General features: G+C 49.8%; 1 protein-coding gene across 2 annotated transcripts in view; it reads left to right on the top strand.

Moving 5' to 3' along the window:
• LOC147096967 (sterol O-acyltransferase 2-like) overlaps window positions 1–18,696 on the top strand; it is a 243,951-nt gene that overhangs the window by 103,027 nt on the left and 122,228 nt on the right. The gene's annotated exons all lie outside the window — the stretch shown is intronic.

An 18,696-nucleotide genomic window follows, 5' to 3' on the forward strand; every position in this document is an offset into this window, starting at 1 on the left:
TCTGGGAGTGTTTGATGGGACAGTGTAGAGGGAGCTTTACTCTGTATCTAACCCGTGCTGTACCTGCCCTGGGAGTGTTTGATGGGACAGTGTAGAGGGAGCTTTCCTGTGTATCTAACCCATGCTGTACCTGTTCTGGGAGTGTTTGATGGGACAGTGTAGAGGGAGCTTTACTCTGTATCTAACCCGTGCTGCACCTGCCCTGGGAGTGTTTGATGGGACAGTGTAGAGGGAGCTTTACTCTGTATCTAACCCGTGCTGTACCTGCCCTGGGAGTGTTTGATGGGACAGTGTAGAGGGAGCTTTCCTGTGTATCTAACCCATGCTGTACCTGTTCTGGGAGTGTTTGATGGGACAGTGTAGAGGGAGCTTTACTCTGTATCTAACCCGTGCTGCACCTGCCCTGGGAGTGTTTGATGGGACAGTGTAGAGGGAGCTTTACTCTGTATCTAGCCCGTCCTGTACCTGTTCTGGGAGTGTTTGATGGGACAGTGTAGAGGGAGCTTTACTCTGTATCTAACCCATGCTGTACCTGTTCTGGGAGTGTTTGATGGGACAGTGTAGAGGGAGCTTTACTCTGTATCTAACCCGTGCTGTACCTGCCCTGGGAGTGTTTGATGGGACAGTGTAGAGGGAGCTTTACTCTGTATCTAACCCCGTGCTGTACCTGACCTGGGAGTGTTTGATCGGACAGTGTAGAGGGAGCTTTACACTGTATTTAACCTGTGTTGTACCTGCCCTGGGAGTGTCTGATGGGATAGTGTAGAGGGAGCTTTACTCTGTATCTAACCTGTGCTGTTTCTGCCCTGGGAGTCTTTCATTGGACAGTGTAGAGGGTGCTTTATTTTGTATCTAACCCGTGCTGTACCTGCCCTGGGAGTGTTTGATGGGACAGTGTAGAGGGAGCTTTATTTTGTATCTAACCCGTGCTGTACCTGCCCTGGGAGTGTTTGATGGGACAGTGTAGAGGGAGCTTTATTTTGTATCTAACCCATGCTGTACCTGCCCTGCGAGTGTTTGATGAGACAGTGTCGAGGGAACTTTACTCTGTATCTAACCAGTGCTGTACCTGCCCTGGGAGTGTTTGATGGGGACAGTGTGGAGGGAGAATCACTCTGTATCTAACCGGTGCTGTACCTGCCCTGGGAGTGTTTGATGGGACAGTGTAGACGGAGCTTTACTCTGTATCTAACCCGTGCTGTACCTGGCCTGGGAGTGTTTGATGGGACAGTGTAGAGGGAGCTTTACTCTGTATCTAACCAGTGCTGTACCTGCCCTGGGAGTGTTTGATGGGACAGTGTAGAGGGAGCTTTACTCTGTATCTAACCCGTGCTGTACCTGCCCTGGGAGTGTTTGATGGGACAGTGTAGAGGGAGCTTTACTCTGTATCTAACCCATGCTGTAACTGCCCCGGGAGTGTTTGATGGGACAGTGTAGAGGGAGCTTTACTCTGTATCTAACCCCGTGCTGTACCTGCCCTGGGAGTGTTTGATGGGACAGTGTAGAGGGAGCTTTATTCTGTATCTAACCCGTCCTGTACCTGTTCTGGGAGTGTTTGATGGGACAGTGTAGAGGGAGCTTTACTCTGTATCTAACCCGTGCTGTACCTGCCCTGGGAGTGTTTGATGGGACAGTGTAGAGGGAGCTTTCCTGTGTATCTAACCCATGCTGTACCTGTTCTGGGAGTGTTTGATGGGACAGTGTAGAGGGAGCTTTCCTGTGTATCTAACCCATGCTGTACCTGCCCTGGGAGTGTTTGATGGGACAGTGTAGAGGGAGCTTTACTCTGTATCTAACCCGTCCTGTACCTGTTCTGGGAGTGTTTGATGGGACAGTGTAGAGGGAGCTTTACTCTGTATCTAACCCATGCTGTACCTGTTCTGGGAGTGTTTGATGGGACAGTGTAGAGGGAGCTTTACTCTGTATCTAACCCGTGCTGTACCTGCCCTGGGAGTGTTTGATGGGACAGTGTAGAGGGAGCTTTACACTGTATTTAACCTGTGTTGTACCTGCCCTGGGAGTGTCTGATGGGATAGTGTAGAGGGAGCTTTACTCTGTATCTAACCTGTGCTGTTTCTGCCCTGGGAGTCTTTGATTGGACAGTGTAGAGGGTGCTTTATTTTGTATCTAACCCGTGCTGTACCTGCCCTGGGAGTGTTTGATGGGACAGTGTAGAGGGAGCTTTATTTTGTATCTAACCCATGCTGTACCTGCCCTGCGAGTGTTTGATGAGACAGTGTCGAGGGAACTTTACTCTGTATCTAACCAGTGCTGTACCTGCCCTGGGAGTGTTTGATGGGGACAGTGTGGAGGGAGAATCACTCTGTATCTAACCGGTGCTGTACCTGCCCTGGGAGTGTTTGATGGGACAGTGTAGACGGAGCTTTACTCTGTATCTAACCCGTGCTGTACCTGGCCTGGGAGTGTTTGATGGGACAGTGTAGAGGGAGCTTTACTCTGTATCTAACCAGTGCTGTACCTGCCCTGGGAGTGTTTGATGGGACAGTGTAGAGGGAGCTTTACTCTGTATCTAACCTGTGCTGTTTCTGCCCTGGGAGTCTTTCATTGGACAGTGTAGAGGGTGCTTTATTTTGTATCTAACCCGTGCTGTACCTGCCCTGGGAGTGTTTGATGGGACAGTGTAGAGGGAGCTTTATTTTGTATCTAACCCGTGCTGTACCTGCCCTGGGAGTGTTTGATGGGACAGTGTAGAGGGAGCTTTATTTTGTATCTAACCCATGCTGTACCTGCCCTGCGAGTGTTTGATGAGACAGTGTCGAGGGAACTTTACTCTGTATCTAACCAGTGCTGTACCTGCCCTGGGAGTGTTTGATGGGGACAGTGTGGAGGGAGAATCACTCTGTATCTAACCGGTGCTGTACCTGCCCTGGGAGTGTTTGATGGGACAGTGTAGACGGAGCTTTACTCTGTATCTAACCCGTGCTGTACCTGGCCTGGGAGTGTTTGATGGGACAGTGTAGAGGGAGCTTTACTCTGTATCTAACCAGTGCTGTACCTGCCCTGGGAGTGTTTGATGGGACAGTGTAGAGGGAGCTTTACTCTGTATCTAACCCGTGCTGTACCTGCCCTGGGAGTGTTTGATGGGACAGTGTAGAGGGAGCTTTACTCTGTATCTAACCCATGCTGTAACTGCCCCGGGAGTGTTTGATGGGACAGTGTAGAGGGAGCTTTACTCTGTATCTAACCCCGTGCTGTACCTGCCCTGGGAGTGTTTGATGGGACAGTGTAGAGGGAGCTTTATTCTGTATCTAACCCGTCCTGTACCTGTTCTGGGAGTGTTTGATGGGACAGTGTAGAGGGAGCTTTACTCTGTATCTAACCCGTGCTGTACCTGCCCTGGGAGTGTTTGATGGGACAGTGTAGAGGGAGCTTTCCTGTGTATCTAACCCATGCTGTACCTGTTCTGGGAGTGTTTGATGGGACAGTGTAGAGGGAGCTTTCCTGTGTATCTAACCCATGCTGTACCTGCCCTGGGAGTGTTTGATGGGACAGTGTAGAGGGAGCTTTACTCTGTATCTAACCCGTCCTGTACCTGTTCTGGGAGTGTTTGATGGGACAGTGTAGAGGGAGCTTTACTCTGTATCTAACCCATGCTGTACCTGTTCTGGGAGTGTTTGATGGGACAGTGTAGAGGGAGCTTTACTCTGTATCTAACCCGTGCTGTACCTGCCCTGGGAGTGTTTGATGGGACAGTGTAGAGGGAGCTTTACACTGTATTTAACCTGTGTTGTACCTGCCCTGGGAGTGTCTGATGGGATAGTGTAGAGGGAGCTTTACTCTGTATCTAACCTGTGCTGTTTCTGCCCTGGGAGTCTTTGATTGGACAGTGTAGAGGGTGCTTTATTTTGTATCTAACCCGTGCTGTACCTGCCCTGGGAGTGTTTGATGGGACAGTGTAGAGGGAGCTTTATTTTGTATCTAACCCGTGCTGTACCTGCCCTGGGAGTGTTTGATGGGACAGTGTAGAGGGAGCTTTATTTTGTATCTAACCCATGCTGTACCTGCCCTGCGAGTGTTTGATGAGACAGTGTCGAGGGAACTTTACTCTGTATCTAACCAGTGCTGTACCTGCCCTGGGAGTGTTTGATGGGGACAGTGTGGAGGGAGAATCACTCTGTATCTAACCGGTGCTGTACCTGCCCTGGGAGTGTTTGATGGGACAGTGTAGACGGAGCTTTACTCTGTATCTAACCCGTGCTGTACCTGGCCTGGGAGTGTTTGATGGGACAGTGTAGAGGGAGCTTTACTCTGTATCTAACCAGTGCTGTACCTGCCCTGGGAGTGTTTGATGGGACAGTGTAGAGGGAGCTTTACTCTGTATCTAACCCGTGCTGTACCTGCCCTGGGAGTGTTTGATGGGACAGTGTAGAGGGAGCTTTACTCTGTATCTAACCCATGCTGTAACTGCCCTGGGAGTGTTTGATGGGACAGTGTAGAGGGAGCTTTACTCTGTATCTATCCCGTGCTGTAACTGCCCTGGGAGTGTTTGATAGGACAGTGTAGCGGGAGCTTTCCTGTGTATCTAACCCATGCTGTACCTGCCCTGGGAGTGTTTGATGGGACAGTGTAGAGGGAGCTTTACTATGTATCTAACCCGTGCTGTACCTGCCCTGGGCGTGTTTGTTGGGACAGTGTAGTGCGAGCATTACTCTGTATCTAAGCAGTGGTGTACCTGCCCTGTGAGTGTTTGATGGGACAGTGCAGAAGCAGTTTTACTCTGTATCTAGCCCGTGCTGTACCTGTCCTAGGAGTGTTTGATGTGACAATGTAGAGGGAGCTTTACTCTGTATCGAACGTTTGCTGTACCTGCTCTGGGAGTGTTTGATGGGACAGTGTAGAGGGAGCTTTACTCTGTATCTAACCCGTGCTGTACTTGCCTTGGGAGTGTTTCATGAGACAGTATAGTGGGAGCTTTACTCTGTATCTAACTTGTGCTTTACCTGCCCTGGGAGTGTTTGATGTGACATTGTAGAGGGAACTTTACTCTGTATCAAACCCATGCTGTACCTGCCCTGGGAGTGTTTGATGGGACAGTGTAGTGCGAGCATTACTCTGTATCTACCCTGTGGTGTAACTGCTCTGGGAGTGTTTGATGAGACATTGTAGAGGGAGCTTTACTCTGTATCAAACCCATGCTGTACCTGCCCTGGGAGTGTTTGATGGGACAGTGTAGTGCGAGCATTACTCTGTATCTACCCTGTGGTGTAACTGCTCTGGGAGTGTTTGATGAGACAGTGTAGAGGGAGCTTTACTCTGTATCTATCCCGTGCTGTAACTGCCCTGGGAGTGTTTGATGGGACAGTGTAGAGGGAGCTTTACTCTGTAACTAACCCGTGCTGTACCTGACCTTGGAGTGTTTGATGGGACAGTGTAGAGGGAGCTGTACTCTGTATCCAAACCGTGCTGTACCTGCCCTGGGAGTGTTTCTGGGGACAGTGTAGCAGTAGCTTTACTCTGTACCTAACCCATGCTGTACCTGCCCTGGGAGTGTTTGATGGGACAGTGTAGAGGGAGCTTTACTCTGGATCTAACCCGTGCTGTACCTGCCCTGGGAGTGTTTGATGGGACAGTGTAGAGTGTGCTTTACTCTGCATCTAACCCATGCTGTACCTGCCCCTGGAGTGTTTGATGGGACAGTGTAGTGCGAGCATTACTCTGTATCTACCCTGTGGTGTAACTGCTCTGGGAGTGTTTGATGAGACAGTGTAGAGGGAGCTTTACTCTGTATCTATCCCGTGCTGTAACTGCCCTGGGAGTGTTTGATGGGACAGTGTAGAGGGAGCTTTACTCTGTAACTAACCCGTGCTGTACCTGACCTTGGAGTGTTTGATGGGACAGTGTAGAGGGAGCTGTACTCTGTATCCAAACCGTGCTGTACCTGCCCTGGGAGTGTTTCTGGGGACAGTGTAGCAGTAGCTTTACTCTGTACCTAACCCATGCTGTACCTGCCCTGGGAGTGTTTGATGGGACAGTGTAGAGGGAGCTTTACTCTGGATCTAACCCGTGCTGTACCTGCCCTGGGAGTGTTTGATGGGACAGTGTAGAGTGTGCTTTACTCTGCATCTAACCCATGCTGTACCTGCCCCTGGAGTGTTTGATGGGGACAGTGTAGAGGGAGCTTTACTCTGTATCTATCCCGTGCTGCAACTGCCCTGGGAGTGTTTGATGGGACAGTGTAGAGGGAGCTTTACTCTGTATCCAAACCGTGCTGTACCTGCCCAGGGAGTGTTTCTGGGGACAGTGTAGAGGGAGCTTTATTCTGTATCTAACCCGTCCTGTACCTGTTCTGGGAGTGTTTGATGGGACAGTGTAGAGGGAGCTTTACTCTGTATCTAACCCGTGCTGTACCTGCCCTGGGAGTGTTTGATGGGACAGTGTAGAGGGAGCTTTCCTGTGTATCTAACCCATGCTGTACCTGTTCTGGGAGTGTTTGATGGGACAGTGTAGAGGGAGCTTTACTCTGTATCTAACCCGTGCTGCACCTGCCCTGGGAGTGTTTGATGGGACAGTGTAGAGGGAGCTTTACTCTGTATCTAACCCGTCCTGTACCTGCCCTGGGAGTGTTTGATGGGACAGTGTAGAGGGAGCTTTACTCTGTATCTAACCCGTGCTGTACCTGCCCTGGGAGTGTTTGATGGGACAGTGTAGAGGGAGCTTTCCTGTGTATCTAACCCATGCTGTACCTGTTCTGGGAGTGTTTGATGGGACAGTGTAGAGGGAGCTTTACTCTGTATCTAACCCGTGCTGCACCTGCCCTGGGAGTGTTTGATGGGACAGTGTAGAGGGAGCTTTACTCTGTATCTAACCCGTCCTGTACCTGTTCTGGGAGCGTTTGATGGGACAGTGTAGAGGGAGCTTTACTCTGTATCTAACCCATGCTGTACCTGTTCTGGGAGTGTTTGATGGGACAGTGTAGAGGGAGCTTTACTCTGTATCTAACCCGTGCTGTACCTGCCCTGGGAGTGTTTGATGGGACAGTGTAGAGGGAGCTTTACTCTGTATCTAACCCCGTGCTGTACCTGACCTGGGAGTGTTTGATCGGACAGTGTAGAGGGAGCTTTACACTGTATTTAACCTGTGTTGTACCTGCCCTGGGAGTGTCTGATGGGATAGTGTAGAGGGAGCTTTACTCTGTATCTAACCTGTGCTGTTTCTGCCCTGGGAGTCTTTCATTGGACAGTGTAGAGGGTGCTTTATTTTGTATCTAACCCGTGCTGTACCTGCCCTGGGAGTGTTTGATGGGACAGTGTAGAGGGAGCTTTATTTTGTATCTAACCCGTGCTGTACCTGCCCTGGGAGTGTTTGATGGGACAGTGTAGAGGGAGCTTTATTTTGTATCTAACCCATGCTGTACCTGCCCTGCGAGTGTTTGATGAGACAGTGTCGAGGGAACTTTACTCTGTATCTAACCAGTGCTGTACCTGCCCTGGGAGTGTTTGATGGGGACAGTGTGGAGGGAGAATCACTCTGTATCTAACCGGTGCTGTACCTGCCCTGGGAGTGTTTGATGGGACAGTGTAGACGGAGCTTTACTCTGTATCTAACCCGTGCTGTACCTGGCCTGGGAGTGTTTGATGGGACAGTGTAGAGGGAGCTTTACTCTGTATCTAACCAGTGCTGTACCTGCCCTGGGAGTGTTTGATGGGACAGTGTAGAGGGAGCTTTACTCTGTATCTAACCCGTGCTGTACCTGCCCTGGGAGTGTTTGATGGGACAGTGTAGAGGGAGCTTTACTCTGTATCTAACCCATGCTGTAACTGCCCCGGGAGTGTTTGATGGGACAGTGTAGAGGGAGCTTTACTCTGTATCTAACCCCGTGCTGCACCTGCCCTGGGAGTGTTTGATGGGACAGTGTAGAGGGAGCTTTATTCTGTATCTAACCCGTCCTGTACCTGTTCTGGGAGTGTTTGATGGGACAGTGTAGAGGGAGCTTTACTCTGTATCTAACCCGTGCTGTACCTGCCCTGGGAGTGTTTGATGGGACAGTGTAGAGGGAGCTTTCCTGTGTATCTAACCCATGCTGTACCTGTTCTGGGAGTGTTTGATGGGACAGTGTAGAGGGAGCTTTCCTGTGTATCTAACCCATGCTGTACCTGCCCTGGGAGTGTTTGATGGGACAGTGTAGAGGGAGCTTTACTCTGTATCTAACCCGTCCTGTACCTGTTCTGGGAGTGTTTGATGGGACAGTGTAGAGGGAGCTTTACTCTGTATCTAACCCGTGCTGTACCTGCCCTGGGAGTGTTTGATGGGACAGTGTAGAGGGAGCTTTACACTGTATTTAACCTGTGTTGTACCTGCCCTGGGAGTGTCTGATGGGATAGTGTAGAGGGAGCTTTACTCTGTATCTAACCTGTGCTGTTTCTGCCCTGGGAGTCTTTGATTGGACAGTGTAGAGGGTGCTTTATTTTGTATCTAACCCGTGCTGTACCTGCCCTGGGAGTGTTTGATGGGACAGTGTAGAGGGAGCTTTATTTTGTATCTAACCCGTGCTGTACCTGCCCTGGGAGTGTTTGATGGGACAGTGTAGAGGGAGCTTTATTTTGTATCTAACCCATGCTGTACCTGCCCTGCGAGTGTTTGATGAGACAGTGTCGAGGGAACTTTACTCTGTATCTAACCAGTGCTGTACCTGCCCTGGGAGTGTTTGATGGGGACAGTGTGGAGGGAGAATCACTCTGTATCTAACCGGTGCTGTACCTGCCCTGGGAGTGTTTGATGGGACAGTGTAGACGGAGCTTTACTCTGTATCTAACCCGTGCTGTACCTGGCCTGGGAGTGTTTGATGGGACAGTGTAGAGGGAGCTTTACTCTGTATCTAACCAGTGCTGTACCTGCCCTGGGAGTGTTTGATGGGACAGTGTAGAGGGAGCTTTACTCTGTATCTAACCCGTGCTGTACCTGCCCTGGGAGTGTTTGATGGGACAGTGTAGAGGGAGCTTTACTCTGTATCTAACCCATGCTGTAACTGCCCTGGGAGTGTTTGATGGGACAGTGTAGAGGGAGCTTTACTCTGTATCTATCCCGTGCTGTAACTGCCCTGGGAGTGTTTGATAGGACAGTGTAGCGGGAGCTTTCCTGTGTATCTAACCCATGCTGTACCTGCCCTGGGAGTGTTTGATGGGACAGTGTAGAGGGAGCTTTACTATGTATCTAACCCGTGCTGTACCTGCCCTGGGCGTGTTTGTTGGGACAGTGTAGTGCGAGCATTACTCTGTATCTAAGCAGTGGTGTACCTGCCCTGTGAGTGTTTGATGGGACAGTGCAGAAGCAGTTTTACTCTGTATCTAGCCCGTGCTGTACCTGTCCTAGGAGTGTTTGATGTGACAATGTAGAGGGAGCTTTACTCTGTATCGAACGTTTGCTGTACCTGCTCTGGGAGTGTTTGATGGGACAGTGTAGAGGGAGCTTTACTCTGTATCTAACCCGTGCTGTACTTGCCTTGGGAGTGTTTCATGAGACAGTATAGTGGGAGCTTTACTCTGTATCTAACTTGTGCTTTACCTGCCCTGGGAGTGTTTGATGTGACATTGTAGAGGGAACTTTACTCTGTATCTAACCCATGCTGTACCTGCCCTGGGAGTGTTTGATGGGACAGTGTAGTGCGAGCATTACTCTGTATCTACCCTGTGGTGTAACTGCTCTGGGAGTGTTTGATGAGACAGTGTAGAGGGAGCTTTACTCTGTATCTATCCCGTGCTGTAACTGCCCTGGGAGTGTTTGATGGGACAGTGTAGAGGGAGCTTTACTCTGTAACTAACCCGTGCTGTACCTGACCTTGGAGTGTTTGATGGGACAGTGTAGAGGGAGCTTTACTCTGTATCCAAACCGTGCTGTCCCTGCCCTGGGAGTGTTTCTGGGGACAGTGTAGCAGTAGCTTTACTCTGTACCTAACCCATGCTGTACCTGCCCTGGGAGTGTTTGATGGGACAGTGTAGAGGGAGCTTTACTCTGGATCTAACCCGTGCTGTACCTGCCCTGGGAGTGTTTGATGGGACAGTGTAGAGTGTGCTTTACTCTGCATCTAACCCATGCTGTACCTGCCCCTGGAGTGTTTGATGGGGACAGTGTAGAGGGAGCTTTACTCTGTATCTATCCCGTGCTGTAACTGCCCTGGGAGTGTTTGATGGGACAGTCTAGAGGGAGCTTTACTCTGTATCTAACCCGTGCTGTACCTGACCTTGGAGTGTTTGATGGGACAGTGTAGAGGGAGCTTTACTCTGTATCCAAACCGTGCTGTACCTGCCCAGGGAGTGTTTCTGGGGACAGTGTAGCGGGAGCTTTACTCTGTATCTAACCCATGCTGTACCTGCCCTGGGAGTGTTTGATGGGACAGTGTAGAGGGAGCTTTACTCTGTATCTAACCCTTGCTGTACCTGCCCTGGGCGTGTTTGACTGGACAGTGTAGAAAGTGCTTTATTTTGTATCTAACCCCTGCAGTATCTACCCTGGGAGTGTTTGATGAGACAGTGTAGAGGGAACTTTATCTGTATCTAACCCGTGTTGTAGCTGCACTTGGATTGTTTGATGGGACAGTGTAGAGGGAGCTTTACTCTGTATCTAACCCGTGCTGTACCTGCCCTGGGAGTGTTTGATAGGACAGTGTAGAGAGAGCTTTACTCTGTATCTAACCCATGCTGTACCTGCCCTGGGAGTGTTTGATGGGACAGTGCAGAGGGAGCTTTACTCTGTATCTAACCCATGCTGTACCTGCCCCTGGAGTGTTTGATGGGGACAGTGTAGAGGGAGCTTTACTCTGTATCTATCCCGTGCTGTAACTGCCCTGGGAGTGTTTGATGGGACAGTGTAACGGGAGCTTTCCTGTGTATCTAACCCATGCTGTACCTGCCCTGGGAGTGTTTGATGGGACAGTGTAGAGGGAGCTTTACTATGTATCTAACCCGTGCTGTACCTGCCCTGGGCGTGTTTGTTGGGACAGTGTAGTGCGAGCATTACTCTGTATCTAAGCAGTGGTGTACCTGCCCTGTGAGTGTTTGATGGGACAGTGTAGAGGCAGTTTTACTCTGTATCTAACCCGTACTTAGCTGCCCTGCGAGTGTTTGATGGGGACACTGTGGAGGAAGCATTACTCTGTATCTAACCCGTGCTGTACCTGCAGTGGGAGTGTTTGATGGGACAGTGTAGACGGAGCTTTACTCTGTATCTAACCTGTGCTGTACCTGCCCTGGGAGTGTTTGATGGGACAGTGTAGAGGGTGCTTTATTGTGTCGCTAACCCGTGCTGTACCTGCCCTGGGAGTGTTTGATTGGACAGTGTAGAGGGTGATTTATTTTGTATCTAACCCGTGCTGTATCTACCCTGGGAGTGTTTGATGAGACAGTGTAGAGGGAACTTTATCTGTATCTAACCCGTGCTGTAGCTGCACTGGGAGTGTTTGATGGGACAGTGTAGAGGGAGCTTTCCTCTGCATCTATCCCGTGCTGTAACTGCCCTGGGAGTGTTTGAAGGGACAGTCTGGAGGGAGCTTTACTCTGTATCCAACGCATACTGTACCTGCCTTGGGAGTGTTTGATAGGACAGTGTAGCGGGAGCTTTACTCTGTATCTAACCCATGCTGTACCTGCCCTGGGCGTGTTTGATGGGACAGTGTAGTGCGAGCATTACTCTGTATCTAACCTGTGGTGTACCTGCCCTGTGAGTGTTTGATGGGACAGTGCAGAAGCAGTTTTACTCTGTATCGAGCCCGTGCTGTACCTGTCCTAGGAGTGTTTGATGTGACAATGTAGAGGGAGCTTTACTCTGTACCGAACGTTTGCTGTACCTGCTCTGGGAGTGTTTGATGGGACAGTGTAGAGGGAGCTTTACTCTGTATCTAACCCGTGCTGAACTTGCCTTGGGAGTGTTTCATGAGACAGTATAGTGGGAGCTTTACTCTGTATCTAACTTGTGCTTTACCTGCCCTGGGAGTGTTTGATGTGACATTGTAGAGGGAACTTTACTCTGTATCTAACCCATGCTGTACCTGCCCTGGGAGTGTTTGATGTGGGCAGTGTAGAGCGAGCATTGCTCTGTATCTACCCTGTGGTGTAACTGCTCTGGGAGTGTTTGATGAGAGTGCAGAGGGAGCTTTACTCTGTATCTAACCCATGCTGTTCCGTCCTGGGAGTGTTTGATGTGACAGTGTAGAGGGAGCTTTACTCTGTATCTAACCCGTGCTGTATCTGCCCTGGGAGTGTTTGATGGGACAGTGTAGAGGGAGCTTTACTCTGTATTTAACCCGTGCTGTACCTGCCCTGGAAGTGTTTGATGTGGGCAGTGTAGAGGGAGCTTTGCTCTGTACCTAACCCGTGCTGGACTTGCCCTGGGATTGTTTGATGGGACAGTGTAGAGGGTGCTTTACTTTGTATCTAACCCGTGCTGTACCTGCCCTGGGAGTGTTTGATGGGACAGTGTAGAGGGAGCTTTACTCTAAATCTAATCCGTGCTGTACCTGCCCTTTAATTGTTTGATGGGACAGTGAAGAGGGAGCTTTACTCTGTATTTTACCGTGCTGTACCTGTACTGGGAGTGTTTGATGGGGCAGTGTAGAGGGAGCTTGACTCAGTATCTAACCTGTGCTGTACCTGCCCTGGGAGTGTCTGATGGGATAGTGTAGAGGGAGCTTTACTCTGTATCTAACCCATGCTGTACCTGCCCTGGGAGTGTTTGATGGGACAGTGTAGAGGGAGCTTTACTCTGTATCTAACCCGTGCTGTTCCTGCCCTGGGAGTGTTTGATGGGACAGTGTAGATGGAGCTTTACTCTGTATCTAACCCATGCTGTACCTGCCCTGGGAGTGTTTGATAGGACAGTGTAGCGGGAGCTTTACTCTGTATCTAACCCATGCTGTACCTGCCCTGGGCGTGTTTGATGGGACAGTATAGTGCGAGCATTACTCTGTATCTAACCTGTGGTGTACCTGCCCTGTGAGTGTTTGATGGGACAGTGTAGAGGCAGTTTTACTCTGTATCTAACCCGTGCTATACCTGTCCTGGGAGTGTTTCATGTGACAATGTAGAGGGAGCTTTACTCTGTACCAAACGTGTGCTGTACCTGCTCTGAGAGTGTTTGATGGGACAGTGTAGAGGGAGCTTTACTCTGTATCTAACCCGTGCTGTACTTGCCTTGGGAGTGTTTCATGAGACAGTATAGTGGAAGCTTTACTCTGTATCTAACCTGTGCTTTACCTGCCCTGGGAGTGTTTGATGTGACATTGTAGAGGGAACTTTACTCTGTATCAACCCATGCTGTACCTGCCCTGGGAGTGTTTGATGGGACAGTGTAGTGCGAGCATTACTCTGTATCTACCCTGTGGTGTACCTGCTTTGGGAGTGTTTGATGAGACAGTGTGGAGGGAGCTTTACTCTGTATCTAACCCATGCTGTACCGTCCTGGGAGTGTTTGATGTGACAGTGTCGAGGGAGCTTTACTCTGTATCTAACCCGTGCTGTACCTGCCCTGGGAGTGTTTGATGGGACAGTGTAGAGTGTGCTTTTCTCTGTATCTAACCCGTGCTGTACCGCCCTGGGAGTGTTTGATGGGACAGTGCAGAGGGAGATTTACTCTGTATCTAACCCATGCTGTACCTGCCCTGGGAGTGTTTGATGGGACAGTGTAGAGGGAGCTTTACTCTGTATCTAACCCGTGCTGTATCTGCCCTGGGAGTGTTTGATGGGACAGTGTAGAGGGAGCTTTACTCTGTATTTAACCCGTGCTGTACCTGCCCTGGAAGTGTTTGATGTGGGCAGTGTAGAGGGAGCTTTGCTCTGTACCTAACCCGTGCTGGACTTGCCCTGGGATTGTTTGATGGGACAGTGTAGAGGGTCCTTTACTTTGTATCTAACCCGTGCTGTACCTGCCCTGGGAGTGTTTGATGGGACAGTGTAGAGGGAGCTTTACTCTAAATCTAATCCGTGCTGTACCTGCCCTTTAATTGTTTGATGGGACAGTGAAGAGGGAGCTTTACTCTGTATTTTACCGTGCTGTACCTGTACTGGGAGTGTTTGATGGGGCAGTGTAGAGGGAGCTTGACTCTGTATCTAACCTGTGCTGTACCTGCCCTGGGAGTGTCTGATGGGATAGTGTAGAGGGAGCTTTACTCTGTATCTAACCCATGCTGTACCTGCCCTGGGAGTGTTTGATGGGACAGTGTAGAGGGAGCTTTACTCTGTATCTAACCCGTGCTGTACCTGCCCTGGGAGTGTTTGATGGGACAGTGTAGAGGGAGCTTTACTCTGTATCTAACCCATGCTGTACCTGCCCTGGGAGTGTTTGATGGGACAGTGTAGCGGGAGCTTTACTCTGTACCTAACCCGTGCTGTACCTGCCCTGGGAGTGTTTGATGGGACAGTGTAGAGGGAGCTTTACTCTGTATCTAACCCGTGCTGTCCCTGTCCTGGGAGTGTTTGATGGGACAGTATAGAGGGAGCTTTACTCTGTATCTAACACGTGCTGTACCTGCCCTGGGAGTGTTTGATGGGACAGTGTAGAGGGAGCTTTACTCTGTATCTAACCCCATGCTATACCTGCCCTGGGAGTGTTTGATGGGGACAGTGTAGAGGGAGCTTTACTCTGTATCTAACCCATGCTGTACCTGCCCTGGGAGTGTTTGATGGGACAGTGTAGAGGGAGCTTTACTCTGTATCTAAACCATGCTGTACCTGGCCTGGGAGTGTTTGATGGGACAGTGTAGAGGGAGCTTTACTCTGTATCTAACCCGTGCTGTACTTGCCTTGGGAGTGTTTCATGAGACAGTATAGTGGAAGCTTTACTCTGTATCTAACCTGTGCTTTACCTGCCCTGGGAGTGTTTGATGTGACATTGTAGAGGGAACTTTACTCTGTATCAACCCATGCTGTACCTGCCCTGGGAGTGTTTGATGGGACAGTGTAGTGCGAGCATTACTCTGTATCTACCCTGTGGTGTACCTGCTTTGGGAGTGTTTGATGAGACAGTGTGGAGGGAGCTTTACTCTGTATCTAACCCATGCTGTACCGTCCTGGGAGTGTTTGATGTGACAGTGTCGAGGGAGCTTTACTCTGTATCTAACCCGTGCTGTACCTGCCCTGGGAGTGTTTGATGGGACAGTGTAGAGTGTGCTTTTCTCTGTATCTAACCCGTGCTGTACCGCCCTGGGAGTGTTTGATGGGACAGTGCAGAGGGAGATTTACTCTGTATCTAACCCATGCTGTACCTGCCCTGGGAGTGTTTGATGGGACAGTGTAGAGGGAGCTTTACTCTGTATCTAACCCGTGCTGTATCTGCCCTGGGAGTGTTTGATGGGACAGTGTAGAGGGAGCTTTACTCTGTATTTAACCCGTGCTGTACCTGCCCTGGAAGTGTTTGATGTGGGCAGTGTAGAGGGAGCTTTGCTCTGTACCTAACCCGTGCTGGACTTGCCCTGGGATTGTTTGATGGGACAGTGTAGAGGGTCCTTTACTTTGTATCTAACCCGTGCTGTACCTGCCCTGGGAGTGTTTGATGGGACAGTGTAGAGGGAGCTTTACTCTAAATCTAATCCGTGCTGTACCTGCCCTTTAATTGTTTGATGGGACAGTGAAGAGGGAGCTTTACTCTGTATTTTACCGTGCTGTACCTGTACTGGGAGTGTTTGATGGGGCAGTGTAGAGGGAGCTTGACTCTGTATCTAACCTGTGCTGTACCTGCCCTGGGAGTGTCTGATGGGATAGTGTAGAGGGAGCTTTACTCTGTATCTAACCCATGCTGTACCTGCCCTGGGAGTGTTTGATGGGACAGTGTAGAGGGAGCTTTACTCTGTATCTAACCCGTGCTGTACCTGCCCTGGGAGTGTTTGATGGGACAGTGTAGAGGGAGCTTTACTCTGTATCTAACCCATGCTGTACCTGCCCTGGGAGTGTTTGATGGGACAGTGTAGCGGGAGCTTTACTCTGTACCTAACCCGTGCTGTACCTGCCCTGGGAGTGTTTGATGGGACAGTGTAGAGGGAGCTTTACTCTGTATCTAACCCGTGCTGTCCCTGTCCTGGGAGTGTTTGATGGGACAGTATAGAGGGAGCTTTACTCTGTATCTAACACGTGCTGTACCTGCCCTGGGAGTGTTTGATGGGACAGTGTAGAGGGAGCTTTACTCTGTATCTAACCCCATGCTATACCTGCCCTGGGAGTGTTTGATGGGGACAGTGTAGAGGGAGCTTTACTCTGTATCTAACCCATGCTGTACCTGCCCTGGGAGTGTTTGATGGGACAGTGTAGAGGGAGCTTTACTCTGTATCTAAACCATGCTGTACCTGGCCTGGGAGTGTTTGATGGGACAGTGTAGAGGGAGCTTTACTCTGTATCTAACCCGTGCTGTTCCTGCCCTGGGAGTGTTTGATGGGACAGTGTAGAGGGAGCTTTACTCTGTATCTAACCCATGCTGTACCTGCCCTGGGAGTGTTTGATGGGACAGTGTAGAGGGAGCTTTACTCTGTATCTAATCCGTGCTGTACCTGACCTTGGAGTGTTTGATGGGACAGTGTCGAGGGAACTTTACTCTGTATCTAACCCGTGCTGTACCTGACCTTGGAGTGTGTATTTTAGTTTGCAACAGTGTCAAGTTCATTGGTTTGTTAGTGTTTGCTGATTCTCTTTGTTTGTAAATAATCCAATTGATTATCAATTTGCCTTGTTATTTTTCCTCTTTATACGGAATGTGTGCAGTTGCTCTCTCCTCTCAGTAAAGGTTTAGTTTTGAACGGATTTGTGCAGGGAGAATTATGTTGTTAAAGTCTGGCATTCTGTTTCTGCCCGTGACCTCCCCAGTAAACTTCTGATAGATGAAATTCCAGCACACGACATTGAAAGCCTGTTCTGCTCCTCACTTGCAACACCCTCTGCCTGAACTCAATGGGCTAGAAATTCATTATAGTCCAGGAATGGGCGGTGTGGTGTATGTAACCTCTTCCACCTTCAGAGAACTTAAGCCTGTTCCACCTTAAGAGATGTACTACTTTCTCTGGCTGCTGTATACGTAATACCGGTGGTGACCACACCGGTATATAAGCACTGTGTAGTAATATTGTATTCAGTATAGTCCCTACCTCCAACCAGTAAAGACCTGTTGAATTTACTCTTGTAGTCTGTGTAGTAATTATCACTATAACACACAGACTTAACAGTGGCGACGAGTCCGATTCTTACCCTGCGGCAGTTATTTCCACGGCGGCTTCGTCCACAGACAGGACGTCGAAGAGAGGTTTCCACCCTCATCACCCTACTGGAAGACACATTGAGCGGCAGGCATCGAGAAACCGGAGTGCAGAAGACATCCTGACCTCGAAGCCTCCATCAGCGACTGTCAGCTTCTTCTTCTACCTCGGTGGTGGGTAAGCCGGGCAGCGACGTGACAGAAAGTCAACCGCGTTGGCTGTACAGACGGGGCTGGGAAGACGGAGGAATAAGGGCGGTGAGATCGATCGCGACCGGAGATAAGGGCCGGGCCGCTTTCGAGCGAGAGGCGCAGCGCGGGGACATCGATCACGACCGGAGATAAGGGCCGCATTCGGGCTAAAAGGCGCAGCGTCTGGGGAAACTGAAGGCGCGAGAGCCGCGGTGAAGTGGAGACAGCGTCGGGGGATGGTTGAAGACCGCCAAGCGCGGGAAAACCACCATTTTGTGGGCGGAGGACGACGACAAGAGCGGGAAGCCGCCATCTTGGATAACATAAAAATACAATAAATTGCAACGATGCCTAAACATGGGAACATTAATACCTTTGATAGTGACATCGAAGATTGGGCCATGTATGTAGAACGCATACAAAATTATTGTAAGGCAAATAAAATTCCTGATGCAGATAAAGCACTAACATTATTAAATTTAATGGGTGCGAAGACATACGGGCAATTGAAACACCTTGTATCACCAGATGAACCGGCGGATAAGACGTTCGAGGAGATTGTTACTGTCCTGAAAAATCATCTAAACCCCACGCCGCTGATGCTAGCGGAACGATTTAAATTTTACGACAGAAGGCAGCTGCAGAATGAAAGCAATGCTGAATATTTGATGGAATTACGTAAGCTAGCAAAATATTGTCAGTTTGGAACGGGACTGACAGAGGCACTACGAGATAAATTTGTGTGTGGTTTATTTAAACAGGATACATAAAAGCGACTGCTCGAGGAGAATGAGCTGACGCTTGAGAAGGCGGTCACTATGGCAGCAGCACACGAAGCCGCAGCGAGAGGCACGGCAGTAATGCAGCTACGGTCACCGGAACTCGGTACAAACAAATTGGGTTTGAGTTCTGTCAAATGTTATCGTTGTGGAAAGACAATGCACGATCAGAACCAGTGTTGGTTTAAAAACCAAGAATGCAGAACGTGTGGCAGGCTTGGCCACATAGCTAAAGTATGCCGGTCAGGAAAGAAGACCAGCAACAAAAAGTCACCGCAAGGAAAATACGCAAAGGTACACAAGGTGACAAAGAACAGTTTGACCGAACAGAAGTCAGATTCAGACGCTAGCAGTAATGAACTGGATAGCTTAAGAGTACACAACGTTGGTAAGGATGCAGATCTCCAGACAATTTGGGTCACACTTCAGAAAGCAGGAGTCCAAGTAAAAATGGAATTGGACACTGGATCGGCATTGACGGTCATGAATAAGAAAGATTACAGAAGGTTATTCCAACATATTCCCCTACAGGATACGGAGA

This window comes from Somniosus microcephalus, chromosome 33 (assembly GCF_052327205.1).
Source record: "Somniosus microcephalus isolate GS21.2 chromosome 33, FLI_Smic_1.0, whole genome shotgun sequence".
Classification (NCBI taxonomy): Eukaryota; Metazoa; Chordata; class Chondrichthyes; order Squaliformes; family Somniosidae; genus Somniosus; species Somniosus microcephalus.